Source organism: Otolemur garnettii, unplaced genomic scaffold (genome assembly GCF_000181295.1).
Source record: "Otolemur garnettii isolate 467f Iridium unplaced genomic scaffold, OtoGar3 scaffold00026, whole genome shotgun sequence".
Lineage (NCBI taxonomy): Eukaryota > Metazoa > Chordata > Mammalia > Primates > Galagidae > Otolemur > Otolemur garnettii.
This window is the reverse complement of record NW_003852421.1, coordinates 15,660,017-15,676,040: the sequence shown is the minus strand read 5'-3', so window position 1 is coordinate 15,676,040 and position 16,024 is coordinate 15,660,017. Positions and strand designations below refer to the sequence as shown.

At 37.7% G+C, this 16,024-nt stretch overlaps 1 pseudogene; it reads right to left on the bottom strand.

Moving 5' to 3' along the window:
• Positions 1-11,825: 11,825 nt before the first annotated feature.
• LOC100941868 lies at positions 11,826-12,795 on the bottom strand (annotated as a pseudogene).
• Between the last annotated feature and the right edge of the window lie 3,229 nt (positions 12,796-16,024).

Below are 16,024 nucleotides of genomic sequence, written 5' to 3'. Positions count from 1 at the left end.
CTTGTAATAGGACCTAATAAGAAAAAAAATGTGGTAAGCCTGTAGCGGGGTTCGGGACACACTATCTCTGAATATTTTAAACTGAAGGAATTTGAGAAAATTGCAAAAATCAGGAAGTTTTCTCTCAACCTCTCCTGACCTTCTCCCCTGAAGCAGGTCAGAAAACCTAGGAAGGGCTTCCTGACCTTTCTCTGAAGCAGTTCAGAAGACTTCCTGTGACAGGTGCCCTTCCTCTACCCAGAGGAAAGGGACATCCTTATTTCTGAAGACAAAGGGTCACAGAGAAGAATCTGAACAAACAAGCCCTGCTGTTTCCCCAGTTTATTGCAAGTAGATCACACCCTTCTGTCCCGTCATATTTCTCCATGACGGTCCAGTCTTCATTAAACTTAGCATACAAACACAGGTTTACCTGTTTTCTCAGACCTCTGTTTCCTCATGAAGGCCCCTGTGTCACGCAGGACTCATATTAAATACAAGAGTCCATTTTTTCCCTTGTTCCTCTGTCTTTTGGTACAGGGACCTCAGCCATGAAGCTAAGCGGGATGAAGAAAAGATAGTTTTCCTCCCCTACATACACGTGTGCCAGGAGAGTCGTCCAACTTCCACCTTACCCTGATGCTCCAGAATCCTCCGGAGCTTCTATTTGCCCATCAGGACAAACCCGAACGTTAGGATTTAGTAATAGTTGAAGATGCTTCCTCATCTACTTTAAACAGAGTCCTCCTGCTGCTGCCTCCTTTCTCTATACCTGTAGTCTCCAATCCCTGGGCCCCTTAGGAACTGGGCTGCATAGCAGGGGCTGAGCCCCATCTGTGTTTACAGCCGCTCTTCAAGGCCCGCCCCAGGGAGGCCTGAGCTCCGGCTCCTCCCTGTCCCCCGCAGCATTTGATTCTCACTGAACCGTGAGCCCTACGTACACTGTGCATGGGCGGGATCTAGGTTGCTCATCCAGTGCCTGATGATCTGAGGTGGAGCTGAGGCAGTGAATGTAATGCTGAGGAGCAGTCACAAATGCAGATAATTATTAGCAGAGAGGTTTGACCGCACAGAGACCGTAATAAATCAATTGCTCGCAGCATCTCAAAACCCCATCAGTGAGAGGCAAGTGATGATTGAGCTGCATCTCGGGGCGGGCAGGCTTCATAGCAGCAACACACTTTGATGTCACTGCACCCATTGCCCCCAGATAAGACCGACTAGTGGCAGGAAAATATGCTCGGAGCTCCCACTGATTCTGCCTTATGATGAGATGTATAATTGTTTCATTACACTATATTACAATGTAATAATAAAGAAATACAGTGCACAATAAAGGCATCCCCAAACCATCCCCCAACCCCTGTCCTGTGGGAAAGTCGTCTTCCATGAGGCCAGTTCCTGGTACCAAAACTGCTGGGGCCACTGCTGTACACTGTCAAGTCAACACTTCCCCACGAAATCCCCGTGTTCCGCTATGGCCTCGCCTTTTTTGTTGTCTTTCCTCCAACCTCTTGTCTGAATCCGTTTTTGCCATTTAAACAAATGTATCGTTGCAGAATTCACTCTCCCATTACCCAGCCCTCTTTTCTTCCTGACCCTGCTCCTCCTGACCACTATTTCTGTGCAGTTTTATCACTTCCAAGTTGAATGGCTTATTACCAGCTATTTCCTGATGTGCTGCCTGGGCGGTATTATTTTAAATATTGCTACTGATCATAGTCCTCGGTGAACAAAGAATAACCAACATTGCCATGATAGCGTCCGTTTATCTACAAGCTAGGTATTTTTCATCTGTTATTAATAATCTCACAAGGCAGATGTCATCATCGCTACTTTGTGAGAAAACCAAAGCAAAGAGGCAAATTTAGCCAGTGAGTGGCAGAACCGGGATGTTAGCCCCACTGTCCCTGTTGAAACATTGCCTTTCCATCGCTTTCACGTTATTCAGACTTGCTTTTGTCGTCAAGCCTTTCTTTTATGAGTCCTGAAAGCCTAGTAAACATGACTTTCTTTGGACCTCCCCTTTAAAATTAAAAACAGAAGATTTAGATACTATTAATGTGACAGGCATTTGCAAGCACGGCTTAATTCACCTCACTCCAGTCTCTGGTCATATGACAGAGGTATAATTTCGCCCGATTACAGCCACACAAGAAACTGACAACCTAGTGCCCTGGGAATGGAGTCCTACAGTTAAATTCCCCAACCCCCGTTTTGTTGATTTATGCCATGATATCATGAAAATGTACCCCCTGAACCAAAAATAAAGGAATTGTTTGTGGCAGTGACTATACACTTCTACTTATTGATCATCTATGGGTGTACATTTAAACTTGTCTGAGTTAAGACAGGATAGACTAGGAGATAAAATTAAAAGGAATAAAATATAACACTTTAATTGCATTTGTGGCCAAGGGACCTGCATTATACAGCAACCAGCGTGTAACAGTGTACTTCACGTTCCATGATTTACCTTGCTGATAATTGCTTTGCACTCCTAATAAATTAACCCACAGAAAATCCATTCATCTGCATCTTCTTTTTATGCAGAGCTAGAGGAAAAAGGACCAGTATAGCAATTTGAGTGGCAATCATGCACTGATTGTAGCAAAGAAAGTAGCATGGTGAGAGTCTTAAGCATTCTGAAAGCATTTCTTTGTAAGAAAAGAGGAAGGAAAAAAGAGGAGAGGGCTTTGGCTAATTAAGTTCTGCTTTTTGTCTTATTTGCTATGGAGACTCTACAATGTTCTAGGTCAGAAATTCTTGTTTACTACAGTATATTTCTGGCTGGATATTTTATTTTCTTATCATTCATTTAGTTTCTTTAAATATTCATAGAAAATTTTCATTATTATATTTAAGATTCCTGGGAGGAAAGAATTCTTATGAGGTTCCTTCCATAAATATTATCCCCTCGTAAACCTCACATTCCAAACTGCTCAATGCTTTTGCTGGATTCTATTGTCAAGATTATTTTAAACATTTTATCTACTTTCATTCTAATGCTTTATGTATTTTCAGTGTTCTGCCACTTCCATTAATGTTGCTTAGCTCGTGTGAGCCTTGTGGTCAACATGGTGGAGTGGAAAGGATGCTGAATGAGTGAGGAGATAGGATTTCTGGTTTCCACCCTGCCACCACATTGAGTATAATATGGGCCTTATTGTTTTACTTATCTGAGTCTCAGTTTTCTGGTATTTTAGCCTTCAGACATTATAAGGCATGATTTCTAAGGTCCTTTCCAAATTCCAGGATGTGCAGTAAAAACATGATGGGTGAATAAGTTTCACAGAGGCAAGTGATTTCCTTGGTTTCACGAGGTGAGTGGGCATGTGATAGAAGAAAGATAAGATTGAGTTCTACTTCCAGCCATGCACAGACTTGACTGAGTCTTGTAGAAAACATCTAAAAATGCTATTTAACCTAGTTTTGAAAAGGCTTTTTAGACGCATCAATGAACTGGCAAGCAAATAAAAATTTCTTTAGCGCCATGTCGCCAGAAAAAAAAAATTACAGGAAGTCCAGTCAAATTTGAATTTCAGATAAGCAACAAATGTTTAAGATGACTTATGTCACCAATATTGCATGGGACATAATGTACGCTAAAAATTATTTGTCTGAAATTCAAATATAATTGGGCATTCTGCATTTTTATTTGCTAAATCTGACAACTTATTCAGAGGGTAAGGACACTGGAGAGGTAAACTAGCATTGAAGCTGCTTTCACTGTGAAGTTATTTACTGTATTCAGATGACCTCGAGCTTTAAGCTTTTCCATCCACACTGAGCAGGGGAGAGGAAAGAATCTAATAAGAGATCTGTTGATCTGGGACCCTACGCGGTTATGTCCTCACCATACAGGTAACTAGAATCAAACCCTGTTCCTGTTCTGGAGTGCTGTGTGGAAGCAGATAGCACAGACAGCAGTAACTTCCTATTCCAAACTGCAGTGTGTGCTGGGGGTAAAGGGAGAAGTTTACCGAGAATTCATGTCTGAATTTTATAGCTATGTACTCTCAATAATTGAATCTAAAGCAAAACTTAGTAGTATGACCAGGCATCGGGGAGAAGCGAAGACAAATTCCATGGGAAAATTCCACATTCAACCCAATATTCAAAAGAACTCCCACATATAAACATGTAAAAAAGATGAGCTCACATAAGGGAGAAAAGATTTCTTACTCATTACAAAGTTCATGGCTGAGATCCTGTAATAAAAGACATATTAGCAAGAGAAAAGCTACCCATTTATTTAATTTAAGTGTTATGTGACATGGGAACTTTCAGAAATGAAGTCCCAAATGAAGAAACAGGGAAAGCTGTGTATGTTTATGGATAATCATGCAGAAATATGATTGGAGAACAAAAGGGGAGGATGGAATGGTGAAAAACTAGGGGGAACTTCGCAAGACCTGTTTGGTTAGATTTTTCTTGGCAGTTCTGTGCTCTGTGTCTTTTTTCCTTTCTATAGGAAGTGGGGAAAACGTCTCTGAATGAGAGTCTTGCTGACCTACTTTAGAGAAAGAAAGTTCAGAGAAATCTTTTATGACCTGCTTCAGAGAAGAGTGTCGGGAGAAGGTCAGAGAAATCTTTCTGCATTTACTGTTTTTTCCAGTGTCAAAGAGACATAGGTTTAAATAGCCTGTCCTGGACCTTGTTACTTACATGAAAATATAACAAAATACATAGAGGGTGCTAAAAAATGTATACACATTTTAAAAAGGGAAAAAATACATTAAAATTGTAATACTCAACATATACCAATAACAAAAGATGAAAACAAGTCACTTGGACCTCTGCAATTAGAAGAGGCACTTGGAGTGGTTACCATCAGTGTCTAGACCAGAGGTCCTCAGCCTGTGGGGCGCGATCCCTTTGGACTGTATTAAAGGTTCGCGGCATTAGGAAAGTTGAGAACCACTGGTCTAGACACTTCTGATTACGATGAACTACTGCTTGAACAACAGTGCCCAAGCGTCCTCTTGTATCTGCGCATGCCATTGCACAGTATCACGTGTTCCAGACTTAGCATGAATGTGTGCAGTTGTTAGGAATGTTGGAGCTTCTGTTGCATACTCATTGCTATAGTTCCACAATGTTCCCAAATCTCAAATACCACAAAATGGTCTTGTGTTCCTTGGACAACTTCAATGCTTCTACAATTTTCTTTGACTGTCCTGCCTGTGGCATGGTGCTACTACCATTCATTTGATTAGTGCCATCTTTTGAGTGAATGTTATACTACACATCACTACCAGTTCAATTCAACAAAAGTATTACATAGATAATGTTTCTTAAAATGTGTATATACATATATTTTGGCACCCCTGATGTAATCAAATATGATACAGTGAATGAGACTTAGTGTCAGTGAAGATTAGTACAATCTCAAAGACTTCAGATCTTGGAATGATGAGATAGGTAATATGAATCAATGGATATTATCAGTACACTTAAAGAGATAAAATGGGATTGAAAATTAGTAAGAGAATTAAAGGTAATCAAGTAGAGTTTTAAAAATCAAGTATAGCATTTAGGAATGAAAAAATAGGCAATATTTGAAATTAAATAGTCAACAAAGGATACAAACAGATTATACCTATATACATCAGGATATATAGAGACATAACATATTTGAAGAGTATTTGTAATATAGAGTAATGAAAAACAGATACAAAATTAAAAGGAGAGATTAAAAGAAATTGGGGTTCTTAAAAATAGGAGATAGAAAACAAAGGAGAGGCAATAATTTAAGTAATGTTTGAGAATTTTTTTTTTTTTTCAGTTTTTGGCTGGGACCAGGTGGTATATGGGGCTGGTGCCCTACTCCTTGAGCCAAAGGCACGACCCATGGCTGAGAATTTTTGAGAAATGTTTAAGGTCCCTAATCCTCAGAACCAGAGATCATAACAAATCCCACTTAATAGCTAAAAAGAAATGTACACACAGGGGTATTAGAGTGCAAATTTAGGACACCACAGACAAACACAACATCTTAAAAACAGAGAGAAAATGATGTGTATATATACAGATATCATAAACATATTATATATATTTATATTTGGAAGTACCCAGGCAAATACTAAACAAAAGAAAATTGAGATGGTTATATTAATATCAGAGAAAATAGACATTAAGTCAAATGGTTAACTAGAGACAAAGAATGCTTATACGAGAATTCTAGTTAACAAGAAGTTGTGTGTCTATTGAGTTTATATGTGCTTAGCTACAAAGCTTCAAAAATATCTAGCAAAAATTGACTGGTGTGAAAAGAAAAATTGATAACTAAGTCTATCGTTATAGTCATTGTGTCTTAGTAATTGTTAGGTCAAGCAGATAAAAAAATCAATGAAAATGCAGATCTAAATGGTACTTTTAACAATAGCTAATTGTGAACTCCATATTTATCTCAACCATTTAAGATAGAAGAAAAATAAATACTGGGCCATGAAATAAGACTCAACAAATTTGAAACAATTGATCTCATTCACATCATATGAAATATTTTTTTCATTTAAAAAATTTTTATATTTGGATTGGCGTCCATAGCTCAGTGAGTAGGGCGCCGGCCACATACACCCAGGCTGGCTCATTCCAGCCTGGCCTGGGCCTGCTAAACAACAATGACAATTGCAACCAAAAAATAGCCAGGCATTGTGGTGGGTGCCTGTAGTCCCAGTTACTCGTGAGGCTGAGGCAAGAGAATTGCTTGAGCCCAAGTGTTTAGAGTTGCTGTGAGCTGTGATTTCACAGCACTCTATTGAGGGTGACAGACTGAGACTCTGTCTTGAAAAAAATAAAATAAAAAAGTTTTTTATATTTATTTATTTATTTATTTTGAGACAAAGTCTCACCCTGTTGCCCTAGCCTAGAGTGCCCTGGCCTCAGAACTCACAGCAACCTCAAACTCTTGGGTTCAAGTAATCTTCTTGCCTCACCCTCTAGAGAAGCTGGGACTATGGGCACCTGTCATGAGACCCAGCTATTTTTTTCTATTTTTAGTAGAGATAAGGTCTTGTTCTTGCTCCGGCTAGTCTGAAACTCCAGAGCTCAAGAAGTCCGCTGGCCTCAGCCTCTCAGAGTGCTAGGATTACAAGTGTGACCACCATGCCCAGCCTGAATTTTTATGAATTAATTATCTGTATGTAATATAGTATATCTTTAGATATACTAAAGTATCAGTAGGGTACATGCAGTATTTTGATACAGGCATACAATATTGATTAGTCAAATCTGGATAATCGGGATATCTATCACTGCAGGACTTTATCATTTCTTTGTGTTAGGAACATTCCAATTCCACACTTTTAGTTATTTTAAGGTATACTCTAACTTTTTTCTTTTTTTCTGAGACAGTCTCAAGCTGTCACCCTGGGTAGAGTGCCATGGTGTCATAGCTCACAGCAACTTCCAAACCTTGGGCTCAAGTGATCCTCTTGCCTCAATTTTTTTCTATTTTTAGTAGAGACAGGGTTTTGCTTTTGTTCAGGCTGGTCTCAAACTCGTGAGCTCAAGCAATCCATTCGCTTCAGCCTCCTGGAGTGCTGGGATTACAGGTGTGAGCTGCTGAGCCCCACCAAACTTATTGTTGATTAGAGTTACTTTTTTTGTGCTATCAAATATTGTTCATTTTATATAACTACATTGTTCAACCTGTAGCCATCCCCACTCTATCTCCCCTCTCTCTACTACTGTTCTCAGCCTCTGGGAACCATCTGTATCTGTCTACCTGAAATCAAATGTTCTTAATATTTAGCTCTACATGTGAGTGAGAATATGCAAGATTTGTATTTCTGTGCTTGGCTTATTTCACTTACCTTGGTCTTCAGTTTTATTTACATTGTTGCAAGTGGCAGCATTTCATTCTTTTTGTTGCTATCTAATATTCAAGACATATGTACCACAATTTCTTTATTCATGTATCTGTTGATGGACATGTAGATTGATTCCAAAACTTAGCTATTATGTATAGTGCTGCAACAGACATCAGAATGCAGGTATCTTTTCAATATACTGAATTCCTCTCCTTTAGATATATACCCAGCAGTGGGATTTCTTGGTCATTGGTCATATGGTAGTTCTATTCTCAGGTTTTTGAGGAGACTTCATACTGTTCTCCATGGCGATAGCACTATGCCCATCGACAGTTTATGATAGTTCCTCTTTTCTCCACATCCTTATGGTTATTGCCTGGCTTTTTGGCAAACACTGTTTTAACTGGGGTGAGATGACATTTCATTGTAGTTTTGATTTGCATTTCTCTGATTAATCATATACCTCTTGACTCTTTGTATCTCTTCTTTTGAGAAATGTCTACTCAGATCCTTTGCTCATTTTAAAAGTTCATTACTGGACTTTTTTTCCTATTGAGTTGTTGGAATGCCTTATATATTCTAGTTATTAATCCCTTGCCAGATGGGTAGATTATAAGATCAGCAGATTATATCAGGGGTGCCGATATTTTCTCCCCTTCTACGAGTTGTTTCTTCCCTTTGCTGATTGTTTCCTGTGCTGTGCAGAAGGTTTTTAGCTTGATGTGATCCCATTTGTCCAATTTTGCTTTGGTCACCTGTCCTTTTGGGGTATTACTTAATAAATCATTCTTCACACCAATGTCCTGAAGCATTTCCCCATTTTTTTTTTTTTAGTATTAATATTTTTACAGTTTCAGGTCTTAGATTTATGTCTTTGATTCAATTTGATTTGATTTTTGCACATGGCAAGAAATGAATCTAGTTCCATTCTTCTGCATATGGATATTCAGTTTTCCCAGCAACATTTATTGAACAAACTGTCTTTTCCCTACTATTTGTTCTTGCCACCTTTGTGGAAGGTAAGTTTACTCTAAATGTGTGGCTTTATCTCTGGGTTCTCTATTCTGTTCTATTGGTCTATGTGTCTGTTTTATGCTAATCGTATGCTGTTTGGTTGCTGTAGCTCTATGGTATATGTAATTTGAAGTCAGGTAATGTGACTTTTGCTACTCTGAGTCTTTTGTGGTTCTGTATAAATTTTAGGATTTTTTTTCTATTTCTGCAAAGAAGATCATTAGTATTTTGATGGGATTGCATTAAATCTATAGATTGCTTTGGATAGTATGGCCATTTTAACAATATTGATTCTTCTAGTCCATCAGCAGGGAATATCTTTCCATTTACTTGTGTCCTTTTCAATGTTTTTCATCCATGTTTTATAGTTTCATTATAGAGGTCTTTCACTTTTTATTTTATTTTGTTTTGTTTTATTTGTAGTTACTATAAATAGGATTAGTTTTTTGGTATCTTTAAAAAGTTATTTACTGCTATTGATTTTGTCCTCTCACTTTACGAAGTTTGTTTCTTAGTTTTAATACCTTTTGTGGAGTCTCTAGGTTTTTCTAGACAGAAGATCATGTCATCTGCAAATAAGGATAATCTGACTTCTTACTCTTTAATTTAGAAGCCCTTTATTTCTTTCTCCTGTCTGATCGCTCTAGATAGAACATCTAGAACTATGTTGAATAAGTATAAAGCACATTGAATTTACACTTTATTGTTTTATTTATTTTCAATATTGTATATATTTATCATGTACAACATGTTTTGACATACATATACTTAGTGGAATAGCTATATCAAAGTAATTAGCATTTCTAACTAATTAGTGTTAACATATCACTTTTTATTGTGAGAACACTTAAATCTATTCTTAGCAATTTTCAAGAATTTAATTCATTGTTCTTAACAGTCACTATGTTGAATAATAGATTTCTTGAACTTATTCCTCCTGTCTAACTAAACTTTTTTATCCTTTGACCACCTGTCCCCTCTCCAGGCCTTAGTAACCCCTATTCTACTCTCTAGTCCTATGATTCAGCTTTTTTAGATTCCATGTATGAGATCACGTGGTATTTGCTTTTTGTGCCTGGCTTATTTCACTTAACATAATGTCTCCCAGGTTCCTTCATATTGTAGCAAAAGACAGGATTTTCTTCTTTCTAAAGGCCAAATAATACTCCATTGTGTATATACACATTTCCTTATTCATTCATCTGTTGTTGGATACCAAGATTGATTCATACATGGAGTGTAGATATCTCTTCTACGTACTGGGTTCATTTCCTTTGGACATATACCCAGTAGTGGGACTGCCAGATCATATGGTAGTTCTATTTTAATTTTTGAAGGAAACTTCATGTTGTTTTCCAAGAAAAATGTATTAATTTATATTCCTACCAATAGTGTGCAAGGATTCCCTTGCTAACTGTGGTCTTGCTAATACCAAATGTTCTGCTGTCTTTCTTTGGCTATTGCTTCCCAGAAAATATAGAAGGTCAACATTTTCCTTCACTGTCAGTTCTTTGAGTTCTTTCCTTTGGGCCATCATTCCTTTATTGACTATAAAATTTTTCAGTACTTGAAAGAGATACCTATATTTCAGACAAGTTGTTCATGTTGAAAAAATCTTTTGCAGCACAAATAGGACGTTAGGCCTAATCCAACATGTGGCAATAATAAAACATGAATAAAGAACTTATACTAAGAAAAAATAATACAACTAAAGGACAAATCCTGCACCTTCTACCCCTTGGTATAGAGTGGACTCAACTAGTCAAGTTATGGAGGGTAACTTAATATTGTGTTTACAGTCCAAATGGTCAAGATACAACTTACAGAGGTGGCCAATACATAGATATCAGTCTTCCACTGAATACATGTGACACATTTCTGGTCTATGAAAATTAGGTCAACTTAAGGAAGCGGTCAATTTGGGGAGGTGGTCAACTGTGGAGGTTCTACTGTATTTACCCAAGCCTTCTGAATGCAGGCCTTTCATTGCTTGTTAGAGTTAGTTTCACTGTGTTCTCTGAGAATGAAAACATTAATTAAGGCTGGAGTTAGGAATAGACAACCTGTCATACAAATGGAAAGAAAAACTTCCCCTGAAAAATCTGAAATATCTGGTGGTTGAAACAGTACCATGCAGTGGTTGGAGGTGTGGGTGTAGAGGGTGGACATCATGGCAGTTTTAATCCTCCCTTTGCTATGTACTAAGTGATCTTGATCTTTGACTTCTGAGCCTCGGATCTTTTATAATGTTGTAAGACTTATGTGCACTGGTATAGGGAAAGCATTGGCTGCCCAGTAGAACTCAATATCGTGTAATTGATAGCTATTAACATTAATAAAGTTGTTACTGAAGAGTAAAAAAGGTGCACAATTAGCATATAGAGTTACAAGAAGAAAAGATATACCTTTAAATTAGCTTTTATTATAAGTATGAAAACATTCTGCTTTCATATGCTTAGAGAACATTTTGATATTTTCTAGGTAAGAAATCAAACAAAGAGAGCTTATTTTCCATTGTTGCCATGTGTTTATCATCTGACCTGACCTTTCATAATCTCATTTTTCTTACCAAAAATATAAGGTGTTGCTAATACTTCTCTATATTATCACTAGGTCTTTGTGAGTCTCCAATGGGGTAATATATAGAAATAACTTAGTATGTTGTCATTATTATTATTCAAAGAACTTACATAATAGAATGATAATTATTTTATAAATACTGATTTTATTTCACATGTAAGTTTTGTCTCCCCACCATTTCCATGTCTGACCACCTCTACTACTATGTCCTATTCTCACCTTCCATACGTACTTAAAACCAAGTGAAATGTGTTCCATCTTTAAAAACTGAACAGGCATTTTAGACAACACATTATTGGCAATGGAACCTGGACACCATTATCAAATACAGAAGGGAAAGTTCTCACTCTGCTTTCTAAAAAGGACAGCCAGATATCAACTGTTACAGAAATGAAATATGTTGGAAAATTTTAACAAACTGTTTAAACTATGTGTTTAAAGAGACGTCCTCCACTGCCAGAGATCTTAAATAGCCTCCTGGTCAGTCATCTGGAAGTGCTTCTTCACGTAGTTGATGAAATTGGGCTCCACTTTGGGAAGGGAACCACTCTTTTCTAAATCTTCCTGCATTTTTGCCTTAATGTCTTCTATAGAGCCAGGTCCTTTTGGTTTTTTGATAATTCTTTCCTGTTTTGTTTGTTTGTTTGTTTGATTAAAGATTCTTGGTGTTGATGGTCTTTTTTTTTTTTTTTGGCTGGGGCTGGGTTTGAACCCACTTCCACCTCCGGCATATGGGGCTGGCGCACTACCCTTTTGAGCCACAGGTGCCACCCGGTGTTGATGGTTTTGAATGTTTTCTACTCTGGTTTGATTTTTGTGCATGTTTGGCTGTAGTAGCTTGTACAGATTTCTTCACGGGAGCTTTTTCTTCAGTTTCCTCCTCCTCCTCTTCATCATCACCATCTGCATCATCATCATCATCTTCATCAGCAGCAAGTCTTACTTTTTTCTGTGGAGCTTTGTTACCACCTCCAGGGACAGATGGCTTTTCAGACATACTTCAGAGTTTCCCGTCCTCCTCTTCATCTTCTGACTCTGCATCTTCTTGCACAGCTACTAAGTGCTGCCCACTAGTACGCACAGGCCCTGAGCCACACACTTCAACTGTTAAGACCATGGGTGGTGTTATTTCAAAGCCCCCAAGAGAAACCATTGGCTGTACAGACATTTTCTGAGTTGCCAGTGTTACTTTAATTGGGCTGCCTTCATAATTCATGCTTCTGCTTCAACAACTATTATCCACCCTTTGCTCCAGCTCCTCAACTGACTGTTCCTAGAGATAACTGGTGCCCATTCTTGGCATGATCTACCTTAAAGTGATAATCTTTGTTGGCCATTAGCTCACAACCAAAAAGATAGTCTGAGGCCTCAAGTGGCTCATGTCCACGTCTATCGCATCTTCCATGGGGTGGTGGCATGCACTTAGAAGGGAGAGAAGGGGACAGAGATAAAAGACTACTACTCCTGCCATGCAGGACAGAATCACACCAGGGCGATAATAATAATTATTATTCTAAGAAATATTTTGGGCTACAGTCTTTGTGATTTTCAAGAAACAAAAAGACAGTGCTTCAGTATGTGCGTATGTTTCCCCGACCTCTGGTCCTTACTGTTGAAGCTGCATAGAAGTGGTCGAGTAAAATGTCACATAGCAACATGTCCCATCTGCTTAGCAACAGAAAGAGGGCAGGTAACAAAATATATCATAACAGAGAACCTGAAGAAAGCCAGAGTCAAAAAAGTCTCCAACCGATACCTACCCACATTTTTTTCTTAAAAAATACCCCCAAACAACCCTGAAATTGTCTGAATGAAATTATTCGAGTCAATTCATTTTGTTATGAACCTCATGGAGTATTTCATTTAAATGGCAAAACTTTCAGGCATCCCAGTGATCTAGATAGCTTCTGTTGCCTACATGATCTATGAGAGACAAGAGGCATAAAATACCCCATAGCAGAAAAAATTCTCCCGTGTAGCAAATTAACTTTCCAGAACATCAGGGTACAATTTAGTACTTCGTAACAAGCTATTTATTAAATGGTGTCTGGAAGAGTTAATTTACCTCATAGCAGCAAGTAGTTTGCTACAAGAGAATTGCTTACTTACCTTAAATGCTTCAGAGTAAATTCATTACAGGATTACTCATCTTGGGGCTAAAAGAACAACTTTGCCATAATGATGGATAATTACACTGTATCATTTCTGCATTATTTATTTTGTTTGCAAGCTGATGGACCACTGTTTTGGACAGGTTTTCTGTCTGTTTTGATAGGGATTAAAGACTTTTGAAAGCATTTAAAGGTATTCTTCAGTTAGTGCTTCATTTCATCAACTCTAAGACACCATTTATTATGCAATGTACCATTATATTGTGTACCTAGACATAAAAATGCCAATGAATACCTGATACAATGGATTCTTATTTAAAAATTTTTATTTCATACTTGCTGACAGAGTCCTTTTAGACTTATTCAGATATAGATGCTTTAATCACATATTACTCTTATATGTTCATGAAAAGGCAAATGGAAGTACAGAATATTAAGATAGTCCCCATAGGTCCACAAATTCTTCTATATTTTTCAACTCAGAGTCTTTTATGTTTTCTTACAAAATGCATTCTTATATCCTTGAGTTAGACCTAGTGAGTCAAGATATCTCCAGGACTATTTTATTATTGTCACTGGTGTTAAATTCTAAGCAAATGACAACTTCTGTCCAGTTTTAATGCCTACCAGTTCTTCCCAGAAAATGTTAGTGGAGGGATTTCAAGCAACAGTCTGAGCTCATACTCATTTCCAATGGCCCTAAGTATTTTGTTGACTAAAAACCAAAAAATTGCACTCCCCAGTTAAGCCACCAGGAAAAGCAACCCACTTTGTTTATGAGTAAGCAGACAGCTTAGTACAGAGTGCTCCCTGGTTATAGTGATTTTAAGGTGCCATTCACTCTAAGATGCACTTTTATTTTGTAGATATTAAAAATGAAAAAAGTTCATATTTGTATTGATGAAACATAGCATGGAGGTTTTTAAATACTTGGATCTATTACAGATAACTCTGCTTGCATGAATCTATTGATATATCACTCAAATTATCATTTGCAATGTCATTATAGATTGGGGAAAGGATCAGCATTTGGGGTACATTTTTCTGTTTTTCTTGTCTTATATTTTTGGTGTTAAAATTTGAATCTTAATTTTGAGCCTTCCTAGAGACACAATCTAGAATTACATGTGCCATTTACTGAATATTTTCTAGTTCTGACTGGAACTGATTCACTCTAGGCTGACTTTGACTTTCTTCATTCAGGCCACCGAGGCTCCTTCAGAACACCTCCCACCCCCATTCAGGTGATGTGTGTCTTACTCTTTTTGCTTTAATCAATCTTCTCTATATAAATATCTACTCGATTTCTTAAATCAAACCTTTATCATGTTTTCCATAAATAATGCAGATCTAAGTGGCGGTCATTCACCATTATTCTCCTTCACTCCAGATGTTGCTGCCTTTTAAAATTTTACATATGAGAAAATTGTGACCTAGTTACAAAGTTGTAAAGAGCCTGGTAGCATGTTTTTCTACAAAATGACTATTTCTAAAGTAGCCATAGGTCAGAATTTTAATCCCTTGATGTCATTTCCCTATTCATTAAATGGACACAGTGCATAGTGAACAGTTCTGTGGATAAAATTGTGTATTTAGAGCATCTCACTGAGGGCCTGGCACATAATAATTGCTTAATAAATCACAGAAGTTATTCCTATTATCACTAGGTATCACTAGAATAATCTTCTAATGGTCCACCATTCTGAATACAATGAGAAGACAAACAGGTCTACAGAGTATGTAGTATTTTCTATTAAACTCCAAGTATAGGATGATCAACAAACCCAGTTCACACCAGTAGGACTACAAATAAATTTTGAGGCTTTACTCTCGAAGTTGGTCCTCTTGGGGTGGAATAAACAAACATCCATGTGCTTATTTGCCTTGTGAATCTTTAAGTAAGTCGGGCGGAGAGGGTTGTAACTCCCTTAGGAATGGAGCAGAACTGACTCTTTTCTAAACATGGAGGGCTGTAGGTGATAACAATCAATTGCCTTGAGAAATACCCACCCTCTGCAAGATTCAGGGAGGATGATGACTTCATATACATCATCTATGACCTTCATGTAAATTATCCAAGGAGGGCAGCGTCTTTAATTGCTGGTGCAGCACTTAAAAGCCTGGAGAGGTGAAGTCACTTGTATTGGGCTCTCCCCTCAGCGGACAGCAGAACTGGGGTCTGTCTACCATGTGTTAATGTGAAGCTTGCCCTCTCTCTGTACTTTTCCAAGTCTTACCTGGGTTTCTCCTTCCTAACAGTTCACTTTGGGGCATCATTTATACTCTGGTTCATACTATTTGCTTGGTTATTTATTTGAAGTTGGTAGGTCATAACTTGAAGTATTTAATATTCCTACTCATGTGTGTTTTAAATTCAAATGAAATAAGGGCTGTCACATTGTCAAAACCTCTACTGTTTGGCATATTTTTAAGTCATAGGCATGGGGCTATTGATTTTACAGCAGAATTTTGAATCAAAACCAGAAATCTGCTGCTATCACATTGTTCTTATCTTAGAAATAT